The 24,746-nt window shown below is 48.1% G+C and overlaps 1 protein-coding gene across 5 annotated transcripts in view; it reads right to left on the bottom strand.

The window, feature by feature from the left end:
- Antp (homeotic protein antennapedia) overlaps window positions 1-24,746 on the bottom strand; it is a 211,282-nt gene that overhangs the window by 119,716 nt on the left and 66,820 nt on the right. Inside the window, exon 2 of one of the 5 annotated variants that reach the window (XM_033469156.2) lies at window positions 12,170-12,240. The exons of 3 other annotated variants lie outside the window; for them this stretch is intronic. The gene's annotated coding sequence lies outside the window, so the exon portion shown is untranslated. Of the gene's footprint in view, window positions 1-12,169; window positions 12,241-13,957; window positions 14,622-24,746 lie in introns of those variants that run through there. One more of the 5 variants, XM_033469162.2, reaches the window with a different exon arrangement.

A 24,746-nucleotide genomic window follows, 5' to 3' on the forward strand; every position in this document is an offset into this window, starting at 1 on the left:
CCCCTGCCCGGTTCGGACGAGCCTTCTGCGATTCTACGTGGACAACCGACAGCGTTCTATTTTTTCCTGCGAATCGAGCTTTCTGGGTTCTGCTGGAAAGCCTGCTGTTAAATTATCCACCCGATTCTTTAATACTTGGTTTGTGGAACCCGTCGAAATGAAGGATTTTAAATTTTATGATTTACGATTACAGTAAATTCTCCCCGATTGACGCTCAGATTGTTCACAAAAGTGGACAATTTGGGATAAAGAGATACGATTATTCGAGCGTTACAGTCCGTTTTTATAGTTGTTGGTAACTATTACAATATTACAAATTATGTACAATAGCTAACTCTTCCCAAATTGTCCTTTTTTGTGTACAATATGAGCGTCAATTAGAGAAAATTTACTCTATTGAGATTGTAAAAATACATTTACGAAAAATTTCTTCGATAACTTTGTTTACTTCGGACGAATATTAAGAATAAAAAAGTCGTCGAAATAACTGCTTTTTAGTGCTCCCTAAATCCAGCGTTAAACTCGTCGGAATCAATGAGCAGAAGAATAGCTGCAAGCACTCGTATTGATAATTGCTTTGCAGCGTGATCTATTTTTAATGAGCACAGGTGCGCTTTCTATACGAGACCGTGCGTGTTTTCGCTTTGCTCATGTGTATGGTGGCTTTAATTGAGTGTTCTCATTTACCACGTTCGATGACGTCGTCGTCTTTTTCCCACAAAACATAAAATAGCGGCGCTGTTTCGGAAGGAAGACTTTTCGAAATAAATGTCCGAACTGCTTCAGATTTCTGTCAATTTTCTTCTCGCGATCGTAAACGATTTAGCTGCCGATCGCTTTGGTAATGGTATTGCTACTCTCTCTCTCTCTCTCTCGCCAGATCTACTGTATCACCGGAAGAAATTCTACGACCAGTGTCTGAAAGCGTGTGAAAGTTGTGGCGTGACAGGGAACAAGTAAACAGGGACGAGGAAAACATCCCCTGCAACGTGGTCGCGGCGAGCATTCGGAATCGATCGAGACGGTAATAGCGTTCCGCGGGTTTGACGCAAAGGAGTTTCGACAAATCACGTTGTAGAAACTCTCTCCTTCACCCTGTGCCGCAATGGAGCGTGCTCCAGGCACCGGTGCCGGGTCGGAAAAAGATTTTGGAAGCGGTCCAAGGGGCCGAGAGAGCCTTTTTCCATCCACCTGTCGGCAGGGAACGCCGAATCGAACGCCACGCCGGCGAACAGTTTAGAAGGGGGCCAAACGTACCGATTCGGAACACAGAGCAGGCACACACGTGGCCGATTTAGAAAGTCACGAACGGCCGCTCGCGAGCGTCGCCGACGCTCGATTTATTCGACGCCGCGCCGCCGAACCCGCTCGGCCGCTAATTGAAGAGCGGACAAATTAACACGGCGAATGGATCGTCGCAATTTATAATGTCGCGGCTGCTGTGCCATGCAGGACGAACTGTACCGGGACTGTCCTGGTTGTCGCGCTCGAAAAATGGCCAAAGTTGAACTTGGTCAACTTGGTTGAAACGGGAACGTCGCTAATGAGATTGAATTTCTAATTGGATCGTTACAATTTGATATTCGAAGGCGATCCATAAGATTCGAAACTTATTGGAAATCTGGAATTTTTATGCGATTTTTATGCGTCCATTTTTTGAGCAGAAAAACGCCCATTCTTCCTGTACTTCTTCTAATTAAATTCTTCTAATTTGTTCCGTAGACAAATTACATCGATAAATAGATGTAGTAAATTCTCCCGAATTTTCCTTTCAGCTTGTAAACAAAAAAGGAGATACGATTATTCGAACATCGCGGCTCGTTTTCACAGTTGCCAAATGTCAACGATTAAAAACGAGTTTATATGAAATTTTATCAATTATTAAATTGTTCTATGTTGTTCACAAGCTGCGAAGGAAAATTAGAGAGAATTTGCTGTATAGTTAAATTAAAAAGAGTAGAAATTTATTCAGTTTTCTACAAGTCCAGTTTATGCACTGGAGGGTTAAGGTCTGAAATTTTCAAAGACCATATGACAACTGAAATTGACAATGTCGCATCTTCGAAATTGAAATTCGAGGGCTCGATTATCCGAACAGAAATGTCGCAAGAGTACCGGAATTTTTCCATTCGAGCAGTAAATGAAATTGCAGAACCGATTAAAAGATTAATGAAAAATCCAGATAGATCCTCACCTACATCGCCTATTTGTCTACCGGCGAATAGTCGGAAAATAAAATGGCCAGCAAAAATGGTAGACAATGGAAGCGGCTCGATGGAGAACGATGGTGTCGAGGCTCGGCGGACTAGACAGCGGCCATACGAATGTGCGAAGTTAATGCGAGCCGTGTAACAAATACAGACGATGATTATCGAGGTCGACTTGAAGGGGAGACAATAATTATAATGATTATATTGGAGTTGGAAGGTAGGCGGCCGCCGGGAAATAAATTACAGGTTTGCTTGCTGCGTGCAGTCGACATAGCGGCATAGGCGCGTTCGATAGATCCGTATCAGAGCATTCTGTTCGATAGAGAGCGCCACCGCAGCTGCTGGCTTCCGCAATTTTTTATCGGCATTAATACGATCGTGGGCCACGGCACGCTCGAGTTTCACTCGAGCTCGTATGAATACGTTTGCGCGATGCTAATTACTCTCGGACAGTCGCGAGATAAATTTCTGTCCCGACGAACCGGTAGACCGTTCTCCTCCCCCCGGCACGTTCAAGGCCTCAGCGGCGTCCAACTTCCAAAATGAGCTCTTGACGCTCTTAATGAAACGATACCGGGTATACCGAACCGGGTTACAGTCACCTCGATTGCGTAACGATCGCTTATCGATCGCGATAAACCGTAATTAAATATAACGGCCATCGAATCGGCGCGACATTCAATTTAATTTAGTTTATCTAAATATACGGGTGAACGCCCATTCTTACTAATGAATTTCAGCCTATCTGTTGAATGCAAAATCAATTCAGCAAATAGCTTTACCAGCTGATGTGATTTAATTATGAAGGCATGCGTATTGTTTGAACGAGTTGAATCGAGTTAGTTGGCGCAGACGTCTCGCGAAGACAGAGAGCATATTTTACATCCTTCTTAATTAATTTAAATAAGAATAATTAATACAAAGCATTCGTTGAAAGTTGGATAGCGAAAAATATTTAAACTATTCCCATAATTAAATATAATTCAATGAATAGATCATGTAATCAGTTTATGAAGACCTTACGACCTTATGAAGACCTTACGAAGACCTTATGAAAACCTAATTTAAATTTTGAAGCATTGACTATAAATATCTGTAACTTGCCAACAAATATGCGTTTTGGTCAACGAATTGAAATATCCCGTAAAAAGGATAAATCGCACTAGATCACGATATCTAGAATGGGGTTCCAAAGGGCAGTGCTGACCAAGCCAAAACGAGAAGGGTCATTGAGGTTAACAAGCCGAGTAACACTAGGCATTATTGGTCATATCGTGCCCAACTTTCTACGTGAGACATTTGCCGGCGACGCTGAAATCTATCACAGTTTCCTGACAGCGCATTATTCGATCGAACTTTTCTATGTTTCCGCTGTCTATTTATCGACTGATCTATGCCTGCGCAGCCTTCGCCCGAAGGCGATCGTGCGCCGCAACAAGATCCTTTCTTTCCGCGGAAAAAGTTCGCGCGAATTTATGCAGCGCGGTAATAGCAGGTTCCGAGGGCACCGTGTCCACGCATCACAATTAATAACGCAAACATCCACTGGCGTCGTCCTACGGCGGAACCAACAATCTAATTGTCCGCGCGGGAAAACAATGTCCCGCGCCCCGAAAGGCGTCAATGTTACGTGCGACCGCTTTGTTCTCCATTCCCGTGGTCCCGGCGCGCTCCGTCGCGGAGTCTCGTCAGCTCCTTTTCGCCTTCCGCAGCGCCGAAGCTTCGCGAATACGTTTAGCTCCGCCGGTGAACTTTGCGGGTCGATCGGTATCTCGGCGCAGAAAAAAATTACAGCGAATGCGATCTAACGGGCTGCGAAGTATTTCCAAGCGACGGAGACGGCGGCGGCGGCGTTGAGCTTGCACGCAACGTGAATATTCAATTTCGCGGCTCGGCTCGGCTCTAGTCGGCGCGATATTCGCGCGCCGGATCTACCGCTCGGAAAATCGTCGATCAATGGGCGAGTGCGCGCAGTAGTCGGCGGCGAACGGCGTCGTTTTTGCTTCGCAAAAACCGATCGGACCGACGCGAGGCGGGTCTCTGCATGCCGGTCACGTTGCTCCGTGGCCGAAAAGCCTTATTTTTAGGCTGTTCCGCGCGGTTGAAAGCGACGCCAGCATCCGGGTGATCCCGTTCGTCGACCAGTTCGAGCATTCCGGCCCGCATTCCAGCATCGATTACCCGCCGGACACACCGATTCCTGGACGATAGCCGCTCGCGATCATGGCTGTCCGCGCGACCAAAGGACCTGCTGGATCGCTAGGTGCCGGCAATGTGTCGTCCCCGCAGATATTGTGTACCGTCCGCCAGGACACCTAATTATACGATTGTCGCGGGCTCTCGCGCTCCAACGATATCGCGGCCCCGCCGATCCACCCGTTCCGTCTTTTCTCTCCTTCCTCTCGCGCTCCCCCCGCACCCCCTGCCGCACCCACGTTCCCCGCTTTACAACTCCTCGCTGCTCTTTTCGATTCGCACAACTGGTTATCTTCCTGCCCGTGCCCCTTTTCACTTCGCGCCTCTGCTCGCCGGACTCTGCCCCCTCGCCCCTCTCGATTTAAGTAACACCCGGCCCCCCGTTCCTTCCTTTCGTAATATTTACTGCTCGGACGGCGCGGCAGAGCCGTCACTTCCTCCGGAAGAGGATTCCGTTCCTGTTGTTTTCTTTGGGTCCGATTTATTCGCGGCCTTGGCCTCGCAAATAGCTGCTGCGCTCTTTTAGCTACCCCGCATAGCCATTTTGTGACCGAACTGGTAAGACGACCTTTCGATGCGGCATTTACGAGTGTAATTGGTTTTTAAACGTTCGAGGTGCGGGGCTTCTTTAGACCCGATTTATTCCTGGCCCGGACGCGGATCGGCCCGATCTTCTTTTTTCCCGCGACGGAGCTGCCATTTTCTGCCTGAAATGGTAGGACGACCTTTCGCCGCGGCATTTATGAGTCTAATTGGGCCTCGGATGTACAAAGTTGCAGAGTGATTCGTGCGATTTAGACGCGCCAACGAGTTAATGGAAGAAGGCTGTTTTGAAGTTACTTGTGGTCGGACTTTGCGGATGAACTTCTAGTTTAATACTAACAGTACGACAAGTTTATTGCAATGATGCACCGAACGTTCGTTCGGATTTCAATGTACTTTACTTGCAGTCTGAGTATGAATCTTCTTTTAAAAAAAAATCGTACTTCCATATCCTTGATCCTCTTTAGACAAATTTCGTCAGATTGACGACATCAGGTTCGCGCATAATAAAATCCTAGCATTCCAGATGGATGAAGAGAGAATTGTTGAGAATTGAAAGAAGGATAAGAACCTAAGAAGACTGAGACGGATAATGCGTATCAAACGCCAAAAATTAATTCTTTAAATTCCCACAAAATCCGAATAAATTGATTAACGAAACTGTCATTGCCATAATTTATCATAGTGGGTGGTATTGCGGGATGAGGAATCTTAGTCAGATTGATTCGTCAGCAACTGAAGACCGGGATCACCCTAACCGACGATTTTGTATGCGAATAATTTTCGCGATTCCGTTTTGCATTTTATAGTTTGAGCGATTCGAGACGTCGCGTTCGATTCAGGAAACGATGAAATCTCGGACGAAGATCTGTGCGCAACGTTCGTTGTATTTTCAGTTCGATTTTGAACGCTAAAAGATTCTATTATTGAGTTCTACTAATATTCTTCCCATTAAAAGTCGCCCTAATTTTCTCAAAAGTACCGATCCCACAGTGTTCCAACTCTTTTGCATTCTTTCGCGTCTCGAGCACCTGAGTAACTAAACCAGCAACGGAACTGGTCGAAAGTTAGTGAGGCCCGTATGCGATCGACGGGGCCCGGAACATGTTAAACCGACGCGTAAACGAAGCAAGGTGCGAATCCCCTCCTGTTCGCCAGCCTCCACGGGTCCCAATTTCAGGGATTGCCGCGAATCTATCCGCCTCTGCGCGGCTCGTCGGGCCAGAGGAGAAGTACGCGCATCCCGGCGGGTTTTCTTCGTCCCGTTCGTCCCGGTTCGCCGTTTCGCTGTCCTCCTCTGCAGGCCGCGGCGAAGATTGTCGCGCGATTAGTGCGGGCCCCAATGTCACGGGGAAGATACATTGCTCTCGTGGCTTGGTCCGCGTTATATGTACGCCGGGGCTGTGTGCATACCCGGCGAGGGCTTATACGGGCCCCGTTTATATACGGTAACACCGTAAGTGCATAATCGTCGATCGCATCTCCTTGCACTTTGCGTCAAGCCACAGCACCTTGTACGTCCTGCGGACCGACCGCCCCGTCAGAGATCCTCGTATCTGGCGCTGTAACGACCTGACGTTCGCCGTGTACCCGCCTGGACGACGGGCAACGCCGATGAGGCGTCACGCCTGCCGTTTCACCTGACGCCTTTAACAACGCCAATTGACGGCTTATGAAATGCCGATTGTCCGACGGGAGAGCTCGGATCCTTCCGCCGGATCCTTGTCGCGTGCTGCCAGTCAGCGATTCCAGGCTCTTCCTGGATCCGCGATCCTTCGTTCGTACCAGTCTTCTAGGACTGTTGTTGCTACCGCCGCATCGGTTCTCAGCGAATTTTATAGCAGCCTGGGCTGTGCTCGAAAATCGTGGAAAATTAAAAGAACGAAAATTTACAGAGTCTTTTACAGAGTGGAATATTCGTTTAAGAATGCTTTCAAATTCCGTAGAAATCGTCTTCGGCGGTCCGCAGTTCTCAGCTGATAACAGTCTTTTGAAACTGTAGCTGCTTCTGCTTCAGCTGTCGATCGATTTCTAATTTATGTATTGATTGTGGTGGAAAATTAAAAAAAAGTCCTTTTAAAAGGTCCTATTTGCAATATTTGGTAATTTGATATTTTAGTAAGCACGGGTATTTGCTCGCATAGGACAGTAATATTAAGTAATTTATAAGATCCTGAAGCCTCACGTGGGATATTAAAATTTAGTATACATGAAGACAGTACATACAGCAATCTAAAGATATTAAAATGCTCAAATTACCAAATTTTGCAGACAAGATCTCTTCTTTTAGGACAGCAGAACGGAGGTCGTTGGTGCGCGACAGTTTCAATTGGAGCGACTCAACCTAACCCCCGAAGAACGAAGCATTTAAGCGACATTGCAGAAACATCGGCGAAGCTAGTAGCGACTTAGTAGCTAGTGCTTCATCTTCTCGCGCGGCCGGAAAAACTAGACTACCTTCTAGAAAGCCGAAGCGTACTCCGCGGACACAAATCATTTTCTTGCCGTTTATTTTACCGCGAAGCAATATGTCTTCGATTCCTGGCGGACAATGAAGCTCGTCGGGGAAGGAGCCAACGTAAGTAACTTCAGACGCGGCGCGAGAAGCAGGAACATAGTTTCACGTCGTATCCTCCGACCTTTGATTGCCACAACGGCGCGGAGGGAAACACACGGTGCCAGTACAATTCTACGGCGACTTTCAGCGTTTACTCCGTTTCTGTTGGGGACACCAGCTTCGTCGATGCCGTCGAAACACGTGACAGCAGATAGTTCCCGAGGGGATTCCTTGGATCTCTAATCGAAGTTGACACGAGAGCTCATAACGAAAGTTCTCGTCGGACAGATAAACGAGCGGCGATGATCGCGGCGCGACGTTCCCGTTGAAATATGCAAACTGTTCAGAAATAGGACGTCGATTGGCGTCGTTTTAATGCAACACGCCACGGCGACGAGCGCTCGTGCCCGCATCGGAGTTGCAACTGGCACGGGTCGCATTCTCGGGCAGAGTACTATTCGGCGATGATGGTTCAAGCTATCTTGGAGGTGGTGTTAGGCCCGCGACGCGTGTTTATGCTCCGAGACGCGTTCACCAGCTACCGTTCCGCGTTCGGAGAGCCGCGTTTCGTTCGCATCTTACAGCTCTCGTCCTTGATTACGGAGCGGCGGCCCGCTCTCGTTTGTTCGATTATATTACTCAATTTACCGGCCGTGCATTTCGACGCACGCCTCCGGGAAAAATCCCGGGAACAATGAGCGCGGACCGAAAGGGGAGTAGCGTGGGGACCCGTGGGTACCGGTGGGTGCCCGTGGGCAGTTTTACAAAGTATCGCATGGCCACTCCGGACGTTTCTGATGCGCGTGCCGTGCCGAGAGAGAGACCAGAAGAAATGCACAACGGTCGTTGTGTTTAGCGAAGAAAGGCCTCGGCGCAACGTAGCCGGGAGAGGACGTTTGTATGGCAAGACGATGGCAGCTCTATCGGCATTACCAATTGTGAACGCCGCGCGACTTTTATTCCCGTGGAGAGTCCAGATAGCCGCTGCTACGGGGGCTTAAAAAAGTCCCGGTATCCGAGCCGGCTTCGCCCTCGCCGCGACTCTAAGCGGTCCAGGAACCTTCAGCCACACCGCCATGTGAAATCGATTTGACCATGCTGGATTAACGGACGAGTATTTACGAAATCTGTCCACGAGACTCGGCCGGCTACGCCGCGCAGGATCCCGGACGACGTTGTGTCTTAACGTTGCTGTTTTGTAATTGACGTTGGCGAAAACTGGTAGCAGGTTACTCATCGATTGTCTTGGACTCTTTTAGCCCGTGGGTGCAATTTTTAGTGATTAACATTTAACACTTTACCGACCGCTAGCGGTTCGAGAATCCTATGCTCTTCTCACCGGCCACTCAGCCGCATATTCTAGCCGCTGTCTTCAACGTTATTATTTAAATCATTGTCTTTTCGAATCATTACATTACTGCTATCACTTCTTTCGTCATCAGTGCCACTTGCTGAAGAGCAGCGAAGACAATCTGACAGATCATCGAGATAAAGCTCACCAAGACTATCCTTTTCATTCATCGTGAAGGCTAAATTTTTATAAACTGTACAAAAATATGGGTGCTTTCAGAGCAAAGCAACGAGTATCAGAATACAAAATGAGAAATGCTTGCTGCTTGTTATACTTGCCAGTTTAATCTAATCGAATCTAACGGAAAATAAAAATGTCGATTAATCGGCTTACCGGTCGGTAAGCTCTGTGGAATAAAAGTCGATTAATCGGCTACCGGTCGGTAAGCGCTGGGAACAAAAAGTCGATTAATCGACTGCCGGTCGGTAAAGTGTTAATTGTTTTCGAGAGGTTCTAAATGGTACGATTTTTAAAATATTGTTTTGCGGAAATTGTGTTTGTACTTGAAGGCAGAAGGAACTTCTTAACTTGTTTGATCGTCGAACTTCCTATTTCTTTTTGTTTCCTGTGGTTATCCTTTTTAGCTCTGGATCAGATTCATATCTTTTTGGAAGTCGTTCGAGGATTATCGATGCAGCGCAGGTCAAATAACGTCATAAATTCGCAAGGTTAAAACTTTGCACTCGAGATTGTTTTAACCTCAAAACTAGGACACTTCTCCCAAGGTATGGTATTTTGATTTTGTATTACCTTCGCACTGCATGCATAAATTAATAACTCTTTTACTACAAACCAATATAATCATGGAAAAATTAATTTAAAAAAATGGTACAGGAATTTTTAGCGGTGTCTCAGAGTAGCCAGTCTACTACAAAGGGTTAAACTAGAACTACCAAGCCTTAAACAAGACTAATGTGTACTATTTTGTAACAATAACAAGATCGAATTTATTTAAATTTCGTACGATTTCATTTGTAATATATGCTTGAATAAAGATGTTTATATAAAAATATGTCACTGAAGCATTTTTCTAATATCAGGAAATATAAAAGAAATAATCGGAAAACCAGTCAGCTTGGCTAGTTTATAATTCTAGTGGATAATCAACCGGATAATCCAGAAATGATTTTTGAATTTTGGAGCAGATGGTCGGTATCGTACGTTGTGGAACCAGAAAGACAGGAGTGCCAACCGCCCAGCGTGGACGGCGAAGGACTGCCGGATGATTCAGCTGGGTTCATTACTCAGGCAGCTTTTTACTTTAATCACATTAATGAAGCATTTAATCTCGCCGCGTGTTTTACAAGCCGCCGGTGTGTGGCCTATCTCGTCTTCGTCGTTGACGAGGATTTCTCTGCACTCCCCCATGGGTACCTTCCTCTCTCCCTCCCACCCTCTCTTTCTCTCTCTCTTCCTTTCTCTCTGGTCCCCTCATCCCCAGAGTAGTCCTTTCACTTTCATCCATCTTTGGGTTATTATTTTCTTGTTCTCCCACCCTCCCGCGGCGTCCGCTAATAACCGCACCTCGTTTAGGCCCGTTTACACCTGTACGACCGTAGCCCAGTGTCCTTTATCTTACTCCGGCCGGGCACGCACCATTACGGTAATTTATTGTATTACAGGTGCTCGCCTTTATGGTCCCCCGGCTTATCGCCGCGGGAGTATCGGCCAGAGGTGTAATCGAAATCGCTATAAAACCGGATTTTGTATCGACAGCTGTTGCGGGACCGTCGCCGGGCGCTCGAACATGCTCGTGAAATTAGGAAGCTGCCCCCGGATGGGTCCTCCTCCTGGCGCCGGGCTGACTAACTACCGGAAACGCTGTCCACAAACCCGCCGATCCGTTTCCTGCATAATTTATCGCCACCCATTGTAACGAAAACGCCGAAAAGCCCGGCGACAACCTATCCCTCCGAATACTGGCACTTCGTTCGTGTCTGTTCCGCTCGCGTCAACGATATTTTAATTAAACCGACCGCCGGTTATCCGAACCTTTCACAGCGAAGGTCTTCTATACGCCGAGCGTTCTACACGTGTCACGAACATGGCAACAAGTTTACAAGAAAGAACTGCTTTTTACGTTCCAATGACCATGCAACGCCGCACTTGCAACGCATGCAACTTGCACTGCAAGAGGTGCAATACCGCTCCTGTGATCTCGGAAATGTTTACTTCTGATACAGCCCGCTAGGTGCGTGTGTGTGTGCAGCACCCACTACGGTAACGCTATCGTAGCAGTACCACACTCGTCCAAATGTAATTTAAAAAGATAATGCGCCGATGTGAACGTTAGCACCTGCCGCAGGAATTAACGGAAGTAAATCATTGGCGTCGCAGAAATTTTGCGACGAGTTGACCGTAGTCGGTCCACGTCTCCTTCTTACACCGTGTATACTGTGCTCCCTGGACGGAGAAAAAGCTGCCTCACCACTTTTCAGTCTCATCCATAGTCAGCTACCATAAATAATGGAGTGAAGAGGAAGACGACGACGCGACGACAGTGTTTCAGAATGTAGTACGGTGATTTCTCCCTAATTCGCGTTCAGATCGCGCACGTAAATGGGCAATTCGGGAAGAGGAGACACGATTATCCGAGACTTGCGGCTCGTTTTTATAGTTGTCGCCAATTGGCGGCAACTATAAAAACGAGCCACGAGGCTTGAATAAATCGTATCGCGAATTAGGGAGAAATTACTGTACACGCTTCCGAACAGATTCGAGCGAAAAGTTGAAAACCGGACAAATTCTTATGCGAACGATCCACTTAGGCGAACCGTGTGTCCCCGGTTACGTACAGTTTCGAACCTGTCGATGACACGATCGCATATTCGGTGCCCGGAACGCCAATCAGGGCCCGACAACCCGAAATTTCCAGTTGATGATTACGCGTTCGGTGCGCGCGGAGGCTCGATTTATGGGCACCGTAGTCAGCGCCCCGTAAATAAAGTATCGCGTCCTTCGCGTTCGCCCATTAAGCGCGTAATCAACTTCCTCGCGGGATAAAAACTGTCCAGACGGAGGCGGAGAGGCGGAGAGGACGCGTCCCGGGGCCGATCGGCGCGGAATCGAGCGTCGTTGTCGCGCGTGTACGCGGCTCCGGCGATAAAATCTGAACGCATTGTGCCGCGCACGGACAATAGGATCGCGACGGGCTGAAATTTCTGTTAAAAAAAAGCCAGGAAGCGGCACGATTCGGCTGGATTCGGCTCCGAGGCCGCCGCCGCCGCCGCCGCGATCCTATTTCGGTTGATTATTTTCCCGGGCGCTGGCTGACACTGCTATCGTAATAGGTATACAACGGGTTTTGCTTACATTACGCCGGGAAAGGAAGACGCACGCATGTGCTCCCTCCGAGAGGCCTGGGGCGGTGCGATGTCACTTACCTGAAACAATAAATTACATACCGTTACGTTGCGTACGTATAATATGCGCATATATAGGTAACTGACTGATTTACGAGCTCCTCCGCGTTACGTGTGCGCGTACATGTGCTTACAAGCACTCCCGTGAAGCCAGAGCACCTGTACGTACAACCGTGTCTACGAAAGCGCTACGATGTGAACGACGGTGAATGCCTTGCCGCCAATGACGGCTTGTCCTGTTTTCATTTCAGACTTTTTTTTTTCTCGTAGGGACGCGCCGCTGTTCGAGGCTACCCGGCTATTTTCTTTGATTTTCGAACCGCTCAAGGACGATTTTCTCGGGGTCAATAGTTCCTAGTCCACCGGGTTAACGCTTTACCGGTAGCCGTTTAATTGATAGTACTTTCGAAGTTCCAGATAAATCATTGAGGATTTCTTAATAAATTGCTCCTGGTAATTTTATTCGTGATAAGTTACCTCGGGTGATATATTGTCCGAACTTCTTTTGATTAAGCATCAAGATTAAACGAAGCGTTAATCGTGCCCCGGAAAACTTGGACAGAAGTCGTGGAAATCGAAGGACACGCCGTTTAGAATATTGTATGCGTTTGTGGGACCGTTTGTATTTAGAACGTTGGGCGCCGGACGCGTCGGTCACGTATGGGTGACGCTAATTTTTTACCAATTTTGAACATTCATTTTCATTGTAATACATTCGAAGAAATTGAATTTGACTATGGTAAATATTAACTTCCTAGTTCCGGATTGATTAATTAAATTGCTTTGACTTTGTGGTAATTTTAATGGTCGATTGTCGGCGCCGAACGTGTTAATGTCAAGGTGACGCCAGAAAGAAGATGACGATGCCTACAGTTTCTATTTTATTATGATTCAGAAGATGTAGATCGATGGTGATCGGTCCAAGTAACTGATGGAAATAATTTCGATTTAGAAAATTGCGTTCGCTTATGTAATCGTTCGGTTTCAATAACAAAGTAACATTAAATGTACACGCGCGTACGCTTAAAGACCTTAAGCACGAGATGTGGGTTTTTACTGTGCGCAGGACTGCAATTTGAATAAATAATTAACCTGTTACGTGGGTAATTTTCTTAAAGTATAATATTCACGGGCTGCGCAAAAGCAAATACAGATTACGGTCTTATCATTGTACAGAAAATTATTTTGCCAGATAAACAAATGCATAACGTGTGTTTCGTATAAGACACGATAACTTGCAGTTAACAAGTTGACTACAGTTTGCCGGTGATAGGCGTACGGTAAGTTCTCCCCAATTTTCCTTCAGCTTGTAAGCAAAAATGAACGATTTGGGAATAGAGGATACGATTATTCGAGCCTGGCGACACATTTTTACAGTCGTCGATCGTCGACGATTATAAAATCGTATCTCCTCTTCCCAAATTGTCCATTCTTGTTTAAAACATGCTGGAAAATTAGGGAGAATTTTTCTGCTTTCCTTTTCCTCGTATTCCAAATAGCCTACAGCAAACCTCCCTTAACCATCCCCATTTTCGACAAACTCGAAATTTCCTCTGTGCACTCTCTAAATAACGAAATACAGCTCGCTCTGCAACTTTCTCCGGAAACTTTCTAGCTGCTATTTTCTCCACTCGGCAAGCCCCAACAACGTGTATTCGAACAATGCTAAAGGAGAACGACGCGCACATGGTGCATCGGAGCAAGAGTACGACCGATTTGAACAAGCGGCGAGAGTTACCGGCTGAATGGAGCAGAATCCGCCAAAATGTGCGCAAGGTGAGGTGTCACGTTTCGGCATGCGAACGTCGTCGGTATCCGGAGCGCGGCTCAGCATCCTTACACTCCCATTGGACAATGTTCAGCACCCTCTCGCACTTACTGGGTCCACTGTGCACGTGGTGCAGGCCACGATCTGGCGAACATGCTACCGGACCTGCCACCGTCACACACTGACGCGAAACTTGCGTAGCACGAAGACCGATCACCCTCGGCGTGCCCCGAACCGAAGAGCACCCTAAACCGTAGGCCACCCCAAACAGTCCTGCTCGTCGCCGGAACCGATGATCACAAAATTGATGCACACCGAGATCGGGAACCTCTATCGGGCTGTCATCCCCGTTTAAGGACTGATCACCGGGGACGATCAACCGGGAAGAAAAATCGTGCGCGAGGCTCCAGGATGTTCGAAGAGGTTTCGCGAGGGTTGATGGATGAGAAGCGGGGCCCAGGGATGAAGGAACGGTCTGATCGACAGGGGTATGCGGTGGTAACGTGCGTGGATGGCACAGTGGTGGTTCGGACGGCGTGGAAAGAGGAAAAAGGAGGAGGACAAGGGAGGACGAGAGAAAAAAAGAGTGTGTCGCGAGACAGACTGGAGACACCGCATAAACCTTCCCGACCGCGAGCCGCCACATAAATATAATAGGGAAGGTAAGGCCTCGTGATGGTTGGTCGGCATTGCCCGCCGAACCGTCACGGACTCAGCACGTCCTCCGGGTAGGGGGAATTCGCGCGTGGGGGTGGGGTTAGATGGGTGGACGTGTCAGGGGCAGAGTGGAGGTTGAAGAGGGAGGGCGGCGGTGGTCGACTCCTCTCTCTACACGGTGCAACACACGGCGGCGTGAAACACGGGGAAACGGCACGAATGATCGATGGGATTCTGCGCCGTTGCAGGCATGCCATGGGTGTCCGCGGTCCCCACCATCCCTCTCGGCACGGTGAGCCCGACAAGGCCACACCATCAAACGGGGAAGTCCCCGCTCTCACGCCGTCTGGTGGGGCGCGCGCACGTGGTAGCCCGGCTACGAACTTCCCATGGAACGCCGTAGATGGCGCGGCGAGGCGATCGCGCGCCAACGCCATCTCCGGAAGAAACCCGGAACACCGTCGGCAAAAAACGGACGCGGTTTAGCTGACCGAGGGGAAACGCAGGAACGCGGGAACTCGACGGGACTGCATACCTGTTTATTAGGTTGCCGCAACTGGAGAACCAGAATTATCAGATGGAATTAGGTTTATTGCTCTTCGCGGGACTGTGTTCCATTTATGTGGCGGCATGGACCAGCCAGTTCGGTCGTTCAAACTTGAAATCTTGAATTTTTAACGCCGCGGCGGGAGAAAACGGAGGTACATATTTCTTTCGAGTTTCAAAAATTCCAATTTCCGACGCCGCGTTTTTTCAAAAGTTTCTTACAAATTCGAAAGATTCGAGGCAAGACCTTGTTCATCGAACAATGAAATTTTTAGTTTTTATTCGATCGATTTTTCGACTACATTTTAAACTGTCCGCAGCTGTGTAAAATTCAAGAGACATTAAAAGAAACGCAGACGTTGCATCGCCTCCTTTAGTTTCTACGCAGACCAATAAATTCTCGTTCACCGTAAATTCTCCGAAATCCAACGTGCACGACCCCGTACAAATATTATTCCTTCGGAATGAATATTAAATGCGGCAAAATATGGAGTGTATCTTATTCGAGCAATTTCAAGTAAAAATCGCGTCGGGTACGGACAACACGTTCGCGGCGTCCGAATCAAATTCCGCGTGGAAATATTGGAAGGATAGCCCGGGAAAAAATGCAAGGTCATAAAGAATTCGGTGGCGGCTACAGCCGGGGTCGGCTGAACGAGGCTGACGCGCCGGTCAGGATGGGCTATAGACGGCGATTAGTCTGAAAAATGCATAAGTAATTGCGCGGGAGCAAATTTCCGAGGTTGTTAAACTTTCAGGCGGTCTGTCGCGCACGCGGTTTGGGGCGCGGCGCATTTTCCGCGGCCCGGCCCGGCCCGACCCGGTCCGACTCGACCCGTCCCACAGCCACGCCGAACAGATCTATTTGCATACAAATTGAAATTTTCGGTTTCCTTCAGGCCATCTAACGTTTCGCGTGTTGCCCGAGCTGGTTGGTGCGCGTACCGGTCGCGTTCGCGGACCACCGGCCGATATCGGGCCGTGCCGTGTTCATTATTTGCGAATGCCTGTCACAATTCGTCAACCTAATTGCGGCATTGTTAAGCGACTCACGATCGGCGGCCGTGCATGCGTGGCGTGTAACGAAGTCGGCTGCGTGCCTCTCGGGCTCGGCCGTAGGGACTTCGAAAATCCTCAAGGCGAAATTTAGTTAGGCGACAGCTCGCGCACACGCGTCCATAAACCAGAGACGCGCGAGGCATTCGTGAATCAAGATCGGGGGACCACCCGTGAGCCGATGATACTTCCACGCACCGATACGTGTCTTTCGCGTTGCGACGCCCCTGATCACGAGCCGCAATAAAAATTCCCGTCCGGACTGTGCCCACAATAACTTATCCCCCTGGAAATCGCGTTGCTTAATTGCCCGGCCAAGTACCTACTGGCACCAATTTCCTCTCGGTTCGAAATCGAAACGGTCCGATGACCCGGGATGAACCCTCGGTTAGTCATCGTTTCGATTCGCCAGTTTTTTCTTAGCAATTAAAGGAACAGTTCCGGTAGGTCGAAAACTATCAAGGTCAAATTTCCAATGTTAACCCTTTCAGAACGAATCGACCACTTAGGACTGCTTAGAAGTGACAAGCACGTCACTCGATCATGTACAAAAAATTGTTAGAAAATTATCAAGATATATTCTTCACTTTTACCATCATTTAAATACTAACGCGCTTGATTAAATTATGACACCTAATTTAGTTCGCCGATGGAAATATTCTCAGCACTTCGAAAAGTCCTCGTCCGGAATGAATTAAAAGCCTGACAACCGACGCTATTTCTCCGGAAGCTAATTATCCAAACGTTTCCCCGGTTTCGATACGGATCGAGGGACGAAGAGTCGAACGAAAAACTAGTAATCGGTGGACGCAGTCGTTCCGTTTACCGCGAGCGATAAATCGCGGTTGCAAAAAAAGGTGTTGGTGCGAATGAAATTAATCTAGCGCGAGCGACGGCCGGCCGTGGAAGATTGAATGCTCGAAAGTACTGAAATTCCCAAGAACACGATCGTTATATAATTAGTCTCACTCGACCACGCAGTGGGTATCGCGGCGGCACCGCCGCCAACACCGGCGCTGCCACCGGGCAGGCAGGAGCATTGTACATTATAGTACGAAAGTAGTGCAAAGCACGGCAAAGCAATTGATCAATATAGCGCCAACAACCCCTCGTAACCACCCTTCTTCAGCTTCCAGTCCCCGTCGTCTGCCCGGCCCGGCCCGCCCGGCCCGCGCCGCCCCTCTCTCCCCCGGACTCCCAGAGCGGCGCAGAGAGAACGCACCCCCATAACAAGTTTCTTACTCATCTTTTTCGTTCAATAACTCTCCATCCAAGATGGCCACCGCGGTCGTCCCTCATTGGCTAGGGGAAGGGGTGGTCGCAGGGGTCTGTACGGGGTTTGGGTGACCCGAGAGGCGAGGAAACCGAGACAGAGACAGAGGGAGAGAGAGAAAGAGAGAACGAGAAACCACCGGCGTAGAGAGAGCGAGAGAGAGAGAGAGAAAGATAGACGGAGAGAGGGAGATACGGCAAAGGAGAGGAGGGGTTGGAAGCAGTGACGCCATCTATCTTCCGTTGCCTTGGCTCGGCGTAACATAAGGCAAGATAAATTGCGGGATCTCCCGGGTTCTTGAACCTTTCTGGCAAATTGCATAAGAATATCCACCCTCCTCCCCACCCCCGCTCTCGCCCGCTCCCACCCCCTCCGACTGCCCTCGCGGCTCCAATGGAATTGGAATTAACTCGAATAAATCACCTCGGTGGCTCGGCACCGCTACGCAGAGAGTTGCTCGTCTCCTCGCTCGAAAGAGTTCAAATTTCTTTTACGAGCCCGCACCCGCCCCGACTCTGTTGCTAATTTCCACCCCCGGCCGCGACAACCAGACACGCGATAATTAAGCTCGATGCACGCGAACATTTTCATATTTTTCTCGAGCGAGAAAAATTCTTGCTTACCCGCGAGAAGCATCCCTCCCCCCCATTTTTGGTAGCCGAATGTTTTCACACCCTTTTCCATCGAGAATTGGCTGCGACCGCTGCTTCGTGGAAATAAACGCGGCACAAAGTGGTTTCGGCTCGTTCAAGCGTGCAATTTATAATTTCCTACGATAGCCAAAGCTTGTGACGCGCATCAATTGGTCGCCGTTCGACCAACAATAATCGGCGTGCCCGTTTGTCACGCGCCCGGGAAAATATTAAAATATTTGAACGAGCGGGGCTTCGTCACGCGCCGGCCTCCATTAACGGTCGAACGACGGTTTTAATTTTATTTTATTCCACGCCAAGAACCCGCGGGCTAGCAACAAATGAATTGTTGCCGCATCGGCCGCCGCTCATTTATCTTGATTTATCGTGGCGGTTATTAATTTTTCGAAACAATAGCGCGTGTAATCTAAGGCTAAACACCGGGGCCCGCGCTATTTATTTAGCAGTTTCGAGGACGCGGCAATTGCCTTGGCAAACGTCCGCGTAAAAACAACAACGTAATGCTAAATAATACTCTTTATTTATGGGCAAATGAAATCTCGCGTATTTCACCGGGGCGGCAACCTCCGCCAGGCAAATAGGGTGGGTATTATGTCAGGGCAATTGCAAAAGGCGAAGAGTAAATGGAAGATAAAACGATCGAAGCGTTAACTGTTGGCCACTGCCGGAGCCATAAACTGGTGCCGGCATCTGCCGGCATCCGTGAGAACAAACGAAACAAACGCGGCCCGAAGACGAAGTATTGTGTGCGCGGGCGCATCATGGTCCATTGATCGAGAGATATTGCCGCCACGGAGAATCGGTCGGGGACTAATTTTTCGATTTGCAAGGGACACTTTATGATGCACACGACATTCCTCGTCCACGGACGCGGCTAACGAAGCAAAGGGACTCGGCGATCAACGACTGGTAAGCAAATTCAAATGCTAATAAATAATTGGGCGTGATAACAGGTTGAACATCCTGTCTCGACGCCGTACATTTTTTTTTTTAACGACCATTCCGAGTGGGAATGATTCAACCTTATTATGTTATGTTCAACCTTATTTTTCCGCTAATTAAAGCGGAATATTGATGACATTGGAGGTTGTATTTGATGTCTGAATATTTGAAACCAACTTAAGCAAGTTGGATTAAAATCCAAGTTGGTTAAATGTTAATTTACGTGATGTTAATGTTTAGTATGCAGGATGAATAGTTTCTCACGAATTTAGTTCTTGAATTATGGTCATTTTGGGATGGGTAGTGTGGTCGATAGAATGCGTCGTCGGTTTCTTTATTCTGTCAGCCTTGAACCGAACATGGCGAGCACTCGTGATGAAAGCGACACCATTTACAAACATGCATTTAAACAATAATTAAATAACGATTCGTTGAGCAAACGTTTGAACGGGATAAATAAAGATCACGGAACAGATTCGACTATTTATTTGCACTAGTTCGCACTTATAATCAGCCAAATCTTGCGATAAAATGCACACAAGGTGGAACGCTGTCTTTTACGCGTAGGGGGGATTCGCGACATAAGTGATCTCTAGCGGCCAAACGATGAAGATGTATAATGCCCGCACTTTCACCCTCCTAAAGAGAAACGAGCGGAAAAATAAATAGTTAATGAAACTGCTGCATATTTACGACAATATAAAATTACATATTAAATTTTCTTTATTGATACTTCAATTTGGCAGATGTAGCTTGTTTAAAATCATAGAAATTAGTACGCGACATTCTTTTAAATTGAACAGTCTCATAAATGGCGCGTGGCTGACTTTTAAATTAATTATAGTGGTTGTGTATTCTTAATGATTAAACTGCGGACATTATGCGTTGAAGGCAAAACTCAATATGCATAAAATATAAAACAATAGTTCTGTACTATTATAAACCTATTAGGAGACAAATTAATTTCTACTCAGCTCCTATTCTTTTATAATCGATGCAAAATTCGCAGTCTAACAATTATCTTCAAAACAATAGTGGAAATCACTATACAGCAAATTTTACTAGCATCATGTGGTCCTTTAAACCATTCTAACAGGATTAAATCGCAAAGTAGTAAATAAATATATATATATATAAATCTCCTTCGCGTTGTTTGGAAAATGATCCGTTTGGAAAATGATTAGGTCAGTGTACTAATTTAAAAATCCATGCAATCCTCTATTAACTCGTCAAGCTCGCAATGCTCCAAAGTAAATTTACTTTCACTTACTAATTTGGTAGCCTGTGATATTTACTGAGACAATAACAGACGGTAATTGGCGGTCCGATAAAATCTGAAAGGGTGGAAAAATGTGTACGGACCGAAAAAGACCCGGCGAACGTTAGATCGAAATCTCGAATTCCCTGCCGGAAATCGTATAAGGATTCCACAAAAGACCCTGATGCATACGACCTCGCGTTTTAATAAGCCGTACGCGACCACATGGGAGTAGTCGAGGCACGTGTCACAGTTACGGAAGCCATAACCCTCTCCTTGCTCGCTCGGAACGACGTCTCTATTGCACGGCCGATCACGATAGTCCCTGAACAGCGTCGACAGGGGTAGGGGACTGGTTATCATTGCCGTGGTGCGGCCTGGCTTTCCGTATTGCTTTCCGTATATTGTGCCAGGTCAGTAAATCCGAAACCGAGCTTTACGATTTGTTTACTCCGCAGTGGGTTATGGGACCCGGTTATACAGCCATAGGTATGCGGGGGCCACGTGATCACGGCCATAAACGCGTCTGTTATGCGCTCGTAAACCGTGAGAGCCCCACTCGACGCTCTCTCGCCGGGTTTTCTCTCTCTACCGGCGCGCCGCGCCGCTTCAACCTTCTCCCACCACCGATAGGCCATCGTAAAACAAGCGTTTTACGATTGCTGCCTATCGCTGATGATACCGCCACCGTGCGGCCAGAAGTACTTACGCCGCCATCCATATCACTGGCCCACCCCCGCCCTCCCCCCGTACTATCGCTTTCCGTAAACCTGTTCGCACCTCTTTCTCGATTGCCAGTTTCGCAATGTGCGGTAGTCCGACGAAAACGATCGACGCATGCCTAAGAACGTTCCTTATCAGCCAGCGATATCTTTACCGTTCAACAATTCATAACGCGATAGAACTGCGACGTTGCCGCGACTTTAATTTATCGATATCGAACAACTTGATTTTGGGTGGGCGACGCCGAAGAATTCATGCTAGAATGGCGTCGCTCTAACACGTGTTCAACCAATCGGAAAGAGGCTAATGTCCGCCTTATAGGCGTGGCGGTAGACAATGCCTCGGGACTATACTTATGCAAATCTTTGGAAAGTTGAATTACAAATGTCGCAGACTTTGTTTAACTTTGGCAGAACGATGTTCGACTCTTTTGTCGTCCAGTTTCGGATGAATCGTTATTTGGAGGTGTTGGAGGGTTGCACCGTGGGGCAAAGTTCGTTCGATTTCATTGAAGTGCGAAAGAAAGAAATAGCTAAAATTTGTTTAAATAATTTATTACATAGAATGGTTTTTTGTTAGCGATATGACGTAAATGTTAACAGTATTGATTTAGAGATTAAAAGTTTCGATCGAGCTATTACAAAATGGAGGCACTTTGGTGAATTTAACAATTTCAAAAATTTCGTTAAATCGATCTTAATTATTAAGCAAAACAAGAATGAAAACGACGCGGTGATTCCATTTTCAAAAACGAGTGAATCGCGATCAGACGCACGCCACCTTATTCAACAGCTCGCGTCCGCAGCATCTCGATACTCGTTTTTCTCGAAAACGAAGCTCCGAGCGAAAAAATCCAATACATCTTTTCTTACGTATTCGCGCACGCGGAATCAGCTGCGAATGCTAGACAAGCAATTCCGTGTCCCGTTTCCGAGTAAACCGGTCGCAAAGCGCGAAGGAACGAGCCAATAACTCGAAACTTCCCGAGCTCCCATAAAATCTTGTCCCCCAATTAACCGCTTAACGTTCCGATAACGAGCATCGGGGGGTCTAGCGCCGAAAACATCGTTGACCCGGGCGATGCATCAGCTCGCCGAGCGTTTGCATTCCGCGTGTTCGGGTGCATCGGCGTGTGCAGGAGGACACGCTATCAAGGATCAAGATCGGCGTAACAGTTTCGCGTGGCGACGGTCGCGCCCCTGGCGGTCTGCGTTCGATCGAGGGACAGACGGACATACGGACGAACGCGAACGCGTGTATCGGCGATGACGCGGCGGTCGCTACGTCACTGGTCGACGGGACGTGGCCCTGACGTCACTCCGGCGACGATAGAGAGGGACGCGCGGTGGGTTTCGGTGACGTAACACCGCGCTCCTAGGAGAGAGAGAAACCCGTGCCAGCCATGCTGGCGTAGGTAGGGGAAGGAAGAAAAGGGAGCCATTATAGAAGGGGCGCGACTAGGCTGAATCCTCCCCACCGACCGGTCGGCCCACCGAGGAAACAGCTGTCAGCTGCGTGGAGTTGCGGACCCTGTCGTCTCACCCACCAACCCTCCTTTCCCCGTTACTCTGTCGAGTGGCTCCGTGTGCGTGCCGGCACACACGGTCCCCTGTGTTTCGGAGCTGAACACCCATCCGCGCGCGCTCGTACACACACACGCACACACACGCCCGAAAGAAGACCCGCCAGCCAGCTAGCCAGCAAGCCACCCACCCCCAATGTTAAAATATTCCGGTGGGCGAGCGAGCGCGGGACGGGAATAGCCCTGGAGAGTTATGGCCGCCTCCGAGACTCAAATAACTCTTTAATCCGCGGGCGCGTGTACGCTCTTCGCGCTCCTTTCCGCCGTACGTTCCTCTGCTCCCTTTGCGTCGCGCTTGCACCCTCCTCTCTCTACCGTCTTTTCTCTCTTTCTCTCTCTCTCTCTCTTTCTCTCTCTCTCTCTCACTTACTTTCTCTCTCTTCACTCGCTATCGTCGATTTTGTCGTCCGCCGTCTATTTGCGGCAAACGCTAACGAAAACCGACCCGTGAAAATTTCATCGAGCCTGCACGGCCCCTGTCCACCGTCGCCTTTTGATCTCCGCCAGCTTTCCACCTTTGCCACCACCGGCTATTAATCTGGCCTTCTGATTAATAAACTGACCGATCGGACCGCGAGCCGGCAGACTTCCTGCTGCCTGAGGTCGTTTAACCCCTTCCGACGTATTTTCGCGGGTTCGTTACCCTCGATTGTGCGCGATCTCTTGTTCGTTCCGTCGGTTTCGTTCGATCCAATTGGTGCTCGGAAATGGCTTTAGAGCAATTTAATTGCGCCAACTGGAGAACTTCGATTTCGAGTTCCGTTGACAGAGGTTTAAGAGACGGAAATCAACGTCTAACTCTAATCAACTCCAAAATGGCAGTGTCTCATTTTGGAGCAGTTTTAAAACGCCAACAGTGAAACTTCGATTTCGAGTTCCGTTGATAGAGATTTAATAGACGGAAATCAACGTCTAACTCTAATCAACTCCAAAATGGCAGTGTCTCATTTTGGAGCAGTTTTAAAACGCCAACAGTGGAACTTCGATTTCGAGTTCCGTTGATAGAAATTTAATAGACGGAAATCAACGTCTAACTCTAATCAACTCCAAAATGGCGGTGTCTCATTTTGGAGCAGTTTTAAAACGCCAACAGTGGAACTTCGATTTCGAGTTCCGTTGATAGAGGTTTAATAGACGGAAAGCAACATTTAATTGACTTAGAAGCACAGAGAAATTTTAAATGGACAATGATGATGCTTTCCGCTGGCCGTCGTCGATTTCGTTCGATCGAACTGGTGCTCGGAAATGGCGGTGTCATTTTGGAGCAGTTTTAACCTCTTAGGCACTATGCGCCACTATAGTGGCTTTCGCGGATGTCATCTTTCTGTACGACGCGCCACTATGCTCTGCCGTACAAAGAAACAGCCCCGCGCAAAATTCAGCCGTGCCTAAGAGGTTAAAACGTCAAACAGTGGAACTTCGATTTCAAGTTTCGTTGACAGAGAGAGAGAGAGCAACATGAATTGCACTTGATTTAGAGGCACAGAGGAATTTTAAATGGACAATGATGATGCCTTCTGCTAGCCGTCTTCGATTTCGTTCGTTCGAACTGGTGCTCCGAAATGTCGGTGTCTCATTTTGGAGCAGTTTTAAAACGCCAACAGTGGAACTCCGATTTCGAGTTTCGTTGACAGAGGTTTAATGAATAGAGAGCAACGTCGAATTGCGCTCGACTTAGAAGCACAGAGGAATTTTAAACGACCACTGAAGCTTTCTGCTAGGCACCGTCGCGTCGGTCCCGGAGCGTACGCACAATAGAGGGTGCAGAAGAGGCCGCGTCAGGCGATGAGGCTCCGAAAATAACGTGACGGATGTGTTTATAAGGCGAAGTTGCGTGAAAGTGAAGGAACCGCGGGAAGCATGAAAGATTCAATCCCCGCGACCGTAACTTTTCATTCCGATGCGGCTGCGTACCTACATAAATCGGACACGCGTTTATGATGAACGACACGGCCGTAACGCGTGTGCTTCTTCGGGCAGGATGTGCCGAGTTAAGAATTTCGGTTCAACGCAAACATCCTGCGCAACATCCCCGCGGTCACTCCTCTCGCCGAGTGCTCGGTCTTTTA

This window comes from Megalopta genalis, chromosome 5, assembly GCF_051020955.1.
Source record: "Megalopta genalis isolate 19385.01 chromosome 5, iyMegGena1_principal, whole genome shotgun sequence".
NCBI lineage: Eukaryota > Metazoa > Arthropoda > Insecta > Hymenoptera > Halictidae > Megalopta > Megalopta genalis.